A 7,191-nucleotide genomic window follows, 5' to 3' on the forward strand; every position below is an offset into this window, starting at 1 on the left:
TGAAAAGGGGTCTCCCTCAAGCACTGAGGGACCAAATAGCAGCAGCAACCTTGTGGGCTCATTTCTTAGGACCAGCTGGCAGTTCTTAGGAAGGAAACAGAAAAAGCCAGCATATTGTGCTTTCAACTGAAAAGAAATATAACTAAGAGCCAGCGTAGGGCAAAACGACGAACAACACCTGCTAGTGAAGCCTGCCCACCTCCTCAGACCATGTGAGCTTTGCCCAGGGTCACCAGCCTCCCCACCCCTCCACCCCAACACACACACACACACACACACACACACACACACACACACACATACACACTTTAGGTTGTAATATAATAGATAGCTTCCTTTCAAAGCTTCAGAAAGCAAAATGACAAAGTGGCCCGAGGAGGAAATAAATGACGAGAGACATTAAAGACAATGGCCGCTAATAGACTACAGTTAGAGCCAGGACAGCCTCCAAGGATTGTCACAATCCGTCTTCCTACCAAGCTTGCTCACACTGCCTCACCAGAGCTTAGCAGATAAGGAGGAGCTTAATCATTGCTGGTGAGAACAAATAAGTAGGATTGCAACGACGTCAGAAGTGATGAGTGCAAGAGGAGGATGAGGTTGGCTTCCAAATATTGGTCAAGAGCTCTAAGTGGGATGAGCCAAGGGTATTGAGTCCGATGCTCTCACAGGGACCAGGGCACTTTCCTGGGTCTAGAATTCTGAGGAGGTGACAAGGTCACTGTCTGCAGTCTCCCTGGAAGGAAAGAGTTAAACATGGCTAAGCCTGGGAGCCTGCGGAGGAGCGGTGTGCTCAACAGTTCAGCTTACCTGTTGCCTCCATCCCTGCCCGCACCACCCCCACACCCGCAGTGGGGACGTGGGGCTTTCCGGCCTTGCTTAGTGTGCCTGACCAAAGGTGACTTTATGGGCTAAGGTCGTGCCCTCCCCCCTGTTCTGAATCGATAATTTAATGTGACTTATCAGAAAGGGAAACAACTGTTTACTTTAAAAGCCTGGATCCCATAAAGGGAGAGGGACAAGGCCTAAAACCCACAGAAGCCCGGGGCTCGTGCCCACGGCCGCCCCACGCAGAACAGGGAGCCTGTTGGTACCCCCACCCCCTCGGGCCAGAGAAGGGGCCCTGGGCTGCGGACTCAGCAACTGAAAGGTAAGGTCCCCACTTCGCATGACCCCTCCAGCTCCCCGTGTGAATTAGGTTGTTCTTTTGGAGGCTCACCGGTTTTCAAAAGCGGGGGTGAGCTGTGGCCTAGGTGTTCAAAAAGACCCCACACGACACCTGAGCAAGGTGCAGCGGTAAACCCGGCATTCTTGCATGTGTCTGCCATGTTTATTGCTTCTTCAGAAAGCCTCAAGGTTTTTCTAGATGTTCTTCTCGCCCTGCAGGGGGGAAGGGGAAGGCTAGGAGGAGCCAGGGCCCAGAGGCGGCATGGGCTTTATTTCTGCTCCTGGAGTGGCGGTCATGAAGCTGTGCCCTGCTCTGTGGGGGTCTGCTTTAACAATAGCACGAAGGCCTGGATATTAATATTATTAATATCCTACATCTTCCTTTAACAATTCCAGAAGTCTGGCTGGAATTAGGAGGTCTATCTGACCAGGAATCGCTCCTGTGCCCAAGCTTCTGGGCAAGCACTGTTTTGTTCTGCAAATTCTAAAATGCCAGCGTCAGAGCTGTTCAGGTGTCCGCCTCGTGCTGGCCCATCCCCGGCACTGGAAATCACTGGGCGCCCGCAGAGAAATGGACCTGGTGCCTAGGAGCCCGCCAGCCTCAGCAGTTCTCTCACAAGGAGTCTGGTGAGACGCAGACTCAGCTGAGAAGCTGCCCAGTGACCCCTCCTCTCCCCTGGGTGGTGATAAGCATGGTCAGGAGCATCCGGATCTTCCCTTCCAGACAATGTCAACGAGAAAAGAAATGCCACTTTGCTCCCTACTGACAGGATATTTCTTTTTTCAAATTTCCATGAACTTTCCGAGTGACAGGACTCGGGCTTATGATAGGGACTTTCTTTGTCTTCATCTAAACTCTAACAGCCTAAAAGAATCAGATGGATGCATTTCACACATCTATTTGAAATGATAGTGAATGTGGGTTTGGAATTAAGAAAGGACATCTCCACTCAGCTTTTGTTTTTTAAGAAAACTTTATTTTTTGGAGCTGGCAGGTTGGGTTTTCTTCAAGGTAACAACACTTCATGGTCCCCAACGCACTCTTTTCTCAGTCCTCAGGGGTTGGCCCTAGGATGTTCTCAGCCCCCGGGCAGCAAACTATGCAGGCAAAGGCAAGCTGCTCATGCCCGGGTCTGACTTAAGAAAGAATAAGGAGTTTGTGGCATTCCTGGTACTTATGAGTCAAAGGCATCTTGCACAAAGCTGTGATGCACACAAAATAGTTAAAGATGGCAGTATTTGCTAGAGGGCCTGGCTTTTAAAGGCTTCCTCCATGATGAACTCCTTCTGCCCATTAATGGAAAAAAAAAAAAAAAGCCCATGATATTGACATACAACGAGGGGCAAGCGCGGTCTTGCCTGTTTCTCATACCCACGGGCTCAATGGGAAAACTGCATTCTGAATTGAGCACAGCAACTAGAAATGTCGAGAGAGGCAGTCCAGGTTGGGAAGGTGAGGGAAAGTTAGACTGGAACGCTGCACAGGAATTTAGGAATGCCTAGCATTGACCTCTCAGGAAACCCCAAGAAACAAGGCACAAGGAGAGATGGGGAGAGCGTAATGTGGCTGAGATCAGAGGAGAAACCCTAGCAGGAGCCCTTGAGGCCTTTTCTAAACTAAGCTGTAGAAAATTGTGCTGGCATTTGGACCCATCACCTTGATTAATATCCTACATCTTTGTCTTAAGCATTCCTTTTCCTTAACTGGAAATAACAGGTATAATTATGTCTCTGCCACCTTATGAACTTTCTAGTTTTTATGAACTGGTACTATTTAAGTTGTTACATTTGAAAACACTGGAACAAACGATTTTTTTTTAGATCTGCAGAATGAGAAATAACTATGAGAAATATATATATCTCCAAGTAGTTCCTGGCATTAACCATTTCTCATTTTCTTGTTAGTGACGTATTATTGGATGGCATTTGGAAAAAGCAAAAACATTCTGCTTGCTTGTTTCAACCGCGTTGCAGGTTGGCTGAGTTTAGCCTGCAGAAACAATCAAAGAAGTAATAAAAGATGATGGCCATTAGAGCTATGTTTGCAAGTTGTGTACAAGGCTGAGAACATACCAGACATGTAATAAATGTGTTTATTGATCGATTCAATCATATCATAAAATTAGTGAACTGCATAATAAAATATTTCACTAATCATTTGCTAGGAAATTAGCCTGAGGCCCATCTCTTAGAACATCACTAACTTGTCAAGCTTGTTGACAAGCAGCACACAGACATAGGTAATCTCTACGCTCCCAATTTCAGAAAAGCCTGTTCAAGAAGGAATTTTTATTAGGAACACACACACACACCCTGCTTACAAATTGTTTAAATTCTAATTATTTTTCTCAGTACAAAAGTACTACATGACTTGTAGAAATAAATGCAGAGAAACAAAAGGAGGGGCTACAAGAAACCCTAGTTCTACCACAGATATAATCATGATTATTATTTGATGTTTTGGGCCCTGATATGTATGCATTTTTCACACAAACTACCTCTTCTTTCAATGACATATCTTGAATCTCTTTCCAAGTCAACAACCTTTTTTTCCCCCCCTATATCAACTTAAATGACTAGGGTGTATCATAAATGCATTAACCTTCTATCATTGGGCATGTAGGTTGTTTGCAATTTTTTACTATTATGAACAATTCCTCCGTGGATAACCTTATAGATAAATCTTTCTACAAATTTGTAGGAAAAAAAATTTTTCTCCAAATTCAAGGACTTTTTCCTTGAGGTATTTTTCTTAGACCAAAGAAATAGATGTTTATTTGGGGAGGAGTTGGTAAGGTCTGCCTGTAACACATTAACTTCCTCTCTTTTCTTCTTCCCTGTTTATTCTTCCTCCCGGTTTCTGTCTTTGGCAGATTATTGAAAGCCAGAGGCACACAGAGCTCACGGGAGAAGTGGAGGGGCCGGATGCTGCTCTAGGCCACTGTAAGTGAAATGGGCCCAACCCCTTTTCTTTTCAGAGCTCTCCAACTGTGTCCTACCAGGACCATTTTAACTGTCAAATCGTCCACCTCCCATGGATGATCCCCAAATGAACAAGGAGCTTTCCGAAGCCTGTGGTCATGGTCAGCAATGTCCCTTGAGTGGCCAGGAAGCAGGGGTTTCTGTTCTAGGGCCCTCCGGCAAAGACAAAGCAGGTGAGCGTGGCTAACTTGTTAGAAGAAGCAGTCAGGAAGGGAGGAACCAGACAGTTAACCCCACAAGGATGTCCACCGTGACCGCACCCCAGGGACCATCTAAGGGTCATTGGTGTCCTTGGGGGCCAGCTGGAACTCTGGAGTTCTACTTGGTGTCAGTCGTGACCAAAGTGCCCAGGTGAAGCATCCCACCTGAAGAGCGAAGGTCTGACGGTGGGCTGGGTGGCACTGTCCCGCTGCCCTGCCAATGGCTGCACCAGTAAAGGCAAGTCAGGGCACAGACAGAAACCAAAGGAAGTCATCCACTTAATAGGAAGATGAGCAATCGGTGCTGTCAAAAAGGAAAGAAAAGAGGTTGGGTGGTACATCTGAAACAAATATAATGTTTTAGATCAATGATATCGCCATAAAACTGAAAAGCAATAAATAAGTAAATAAATAAATAAATAAATAAATAAATAAATAAATAAATAAATAATAAAGGCTCCAATCCTCCAGTCCTGGGAGCTGAGTGACTTTCGTAGTGTGCTGTAAGTGCATAGTCTGGCTTGAAAAGGGTGACTATGGTCTGCGTGTGAATAACCATTTTTACTGAAAAACACAGAGGGTCCACTTTCCATTGTTAGGAATGAACCTGCAGCCCTCGCTGGTTTGGCTCAGTGGCTAGAGCATCGGCCTGCGGACTGAAGGGTCCTGGGTTTGATTCTGAAGGGCACATGTCAAGGTTTCAGGCTCAATCCTCAGTAAGAGGCATGCAGAAGGCAGCTGATCAATGGTTCTCTCTTATCATTGATGTTTCTGTCTCTCTCCCTCTCCCTTTCTCTCTGAAATTAAAAAAAAAAAAAAAGAAAAAGAAAAAGAAAAAAGAAAGAATGGGCCTGCATATATGCATAACCCATGGACACAGACAATAGTGCAGTGAGGGCCTAGGGTGAGGCTGAGGGGGTGGAGGGGCCAGTGGGGAATAGAGGGGGACATCTGTAATATTTCCAACAAGAAAGATAAATTTTTAAAAGGATGGGCTAGTTTTTGGCTCAAGCAAGGTTCTGATCAAATGTTAACATTCAGGTCTCCTGGAATAAAAATAAACTGGCCCCCTTCTCCCTCCTTCTCCAGCACTCAGGAGAAAATAAAATATTAGGTGAAATGCTTTATTTCCTCTCATTCTCCATTGTGGGAAGGAATGCATATATCAGCTAGAAACCATTTTCAACAGGAAACCAAGTAAACCAGAGGGATTTATTCATAAGAGGCTCTTGTTTGCAAGAAAATGAGTATTTTTCATGAAAAATTGAATAGTTCCCCCCTCTCTCTCCATTTTCCTTCCTCCCTTTCCCTCACCTTTCACCCACTATTAATGGTGGAAAATGACTGTGGTGAATAAGATTTAAAATCATGACGTCCCCGCATCCAATAGACACTACTGAGAGAAGATTACAGCCCCTCTAAAAGCCATATCCCCAGGCAAAATGTTGTTAATCTTCTTAGACTGCAGAATGTACCACATTTACTGACGACGGGTTGAGATATATGGTGAGGACCCAGTCAAATGATTACAGATTATAATGTGGTGACCCGCTAAGTATTTATTTTCTAAAATCGATGCCCTCTAGGGATTCTTTCTCTTTTAGCCCTTTTAGAAATCTGGTGCACACAGATTTCTCACTCATTTCCATAGGAAGTCTTAGAACTTGAGTTTGGTGGGAGGCTCTGCAGGGTGGTAATAGGACTTAAGGATGTGGATCCCTGCATCAGCTGGAACACATAAACCTGAGATCTGTGAGTCTTCATCTCTTCCCGGTGTTCGAGATGCTCCCCATCCTTGATCCCTCTTTTCTCCGCTCAGGTTACTGCTCGAAGCTGGCGAGGTGCCTGGTGATTGGAGGCCGGGGTGGACGGATGTGCAGGTGAAGTTAACACCGTCACAACTACAGACGTTCCTTAGCAGAGCTGTGGAGTGTGACAATGGTGTTTGTGTCCAAACTATCAAACGCCATTATCACACTAAATAGCTACTGTTAGGCAATCCTTCCGCTCAATAAATGCCTTGGCATCAGTGTGGAATGAGCAAGAAGGTTCCACTTAGAGCAGAGTTGCCAGTTATGTGTGGTTACTGAATAAATTCCGGTCCCTTTATGCTCATAACCAATATGTCATCTGAACCGTGCCTCTCGCATGCTGTTAAATACTTAAGCTGATGATGAATGTGCTTGTTTTCCTGAGCCAATAGAAGGATTGCAGTGCTCCCCAGCGCACCCAGCCTGAGGCGAGGCACATGGTAATTGTGCAGCCCATGCTTATAGAGTTGAAATGAATAGTTAAGCAAGTGTTAGAGACCGAGAACTAAAGTCGGGTGAGAGCTGAGTTATGCAAACCACAGGTTTATCGGGACAATATTAAGGTTTGTGAGTCTTCTGTTTTTGATGATTAAAAAACATAAGTTTTCTAATAACTGACCTTTCAGAAATTCTAGAACATGTTTGATTTCTACTGATTACTGAATTTGTATGCTAGGCTCGTCTTCCTTACGTTTCAGTTACCATCAGGAAATTATATATGAGCTGTGTGTAAGTTTCCTTAGCAAATCTGAACACTTTAAACCCAAAGCAGCTTCTGGGACGATGGGACCAGCTGGGTGGTCTAGTGTGAAGCCCCTTCTTTCTCTGAGAGGCATTTAAAGTGAGGAGTAGGCTCTGTGTGTGTGCGGCTAACGCTTCTCTCGTGATTTGGCGAAATGAACCAGGACATGTTTAATCAAATGGAAAGGAGCAACCACCAGAAACTCATCAGCCCTTCATTTATCTAATAAATATGCTCTGAGTGGCTCCCATGTGTCTGGCACTGACCTAGGCATAAGGGATGAATTATA

At 45.0% G+C, this 7,191-nt stretch overlaps 1 long non-coding RNA gene across 1 annotated transcript; it reads left to right on the forward strand.

Moving 5' to 3' along the window:
• The first annotated feature begins 348 nt into the window (after positions 1-348).
• On the forward strand, positions 349-7,191 carry LOC311624464. The gene is made up of 3 exons (XR_014795325.1): positions 349-1,150; positions 4,041-4,110; positions 6,169-7,191. It is a non-coding gene; the product is annotated as an uncharacterized lncRNA (long non-coding RNA).

Source organism: Pipistrellus hanaki (assembly GCF_964339955.1).
Source record: "Pipistrellus hanaki genome assembly, chromosome: 6".
Taxonomy (NCBI): domain Eukaryota; kingdom Metazoa; phylum Chordata; class Mammalia; order Chiroptera; family Vespertilionidae; genus Pipistrellus; species Pipistrellus hanaki.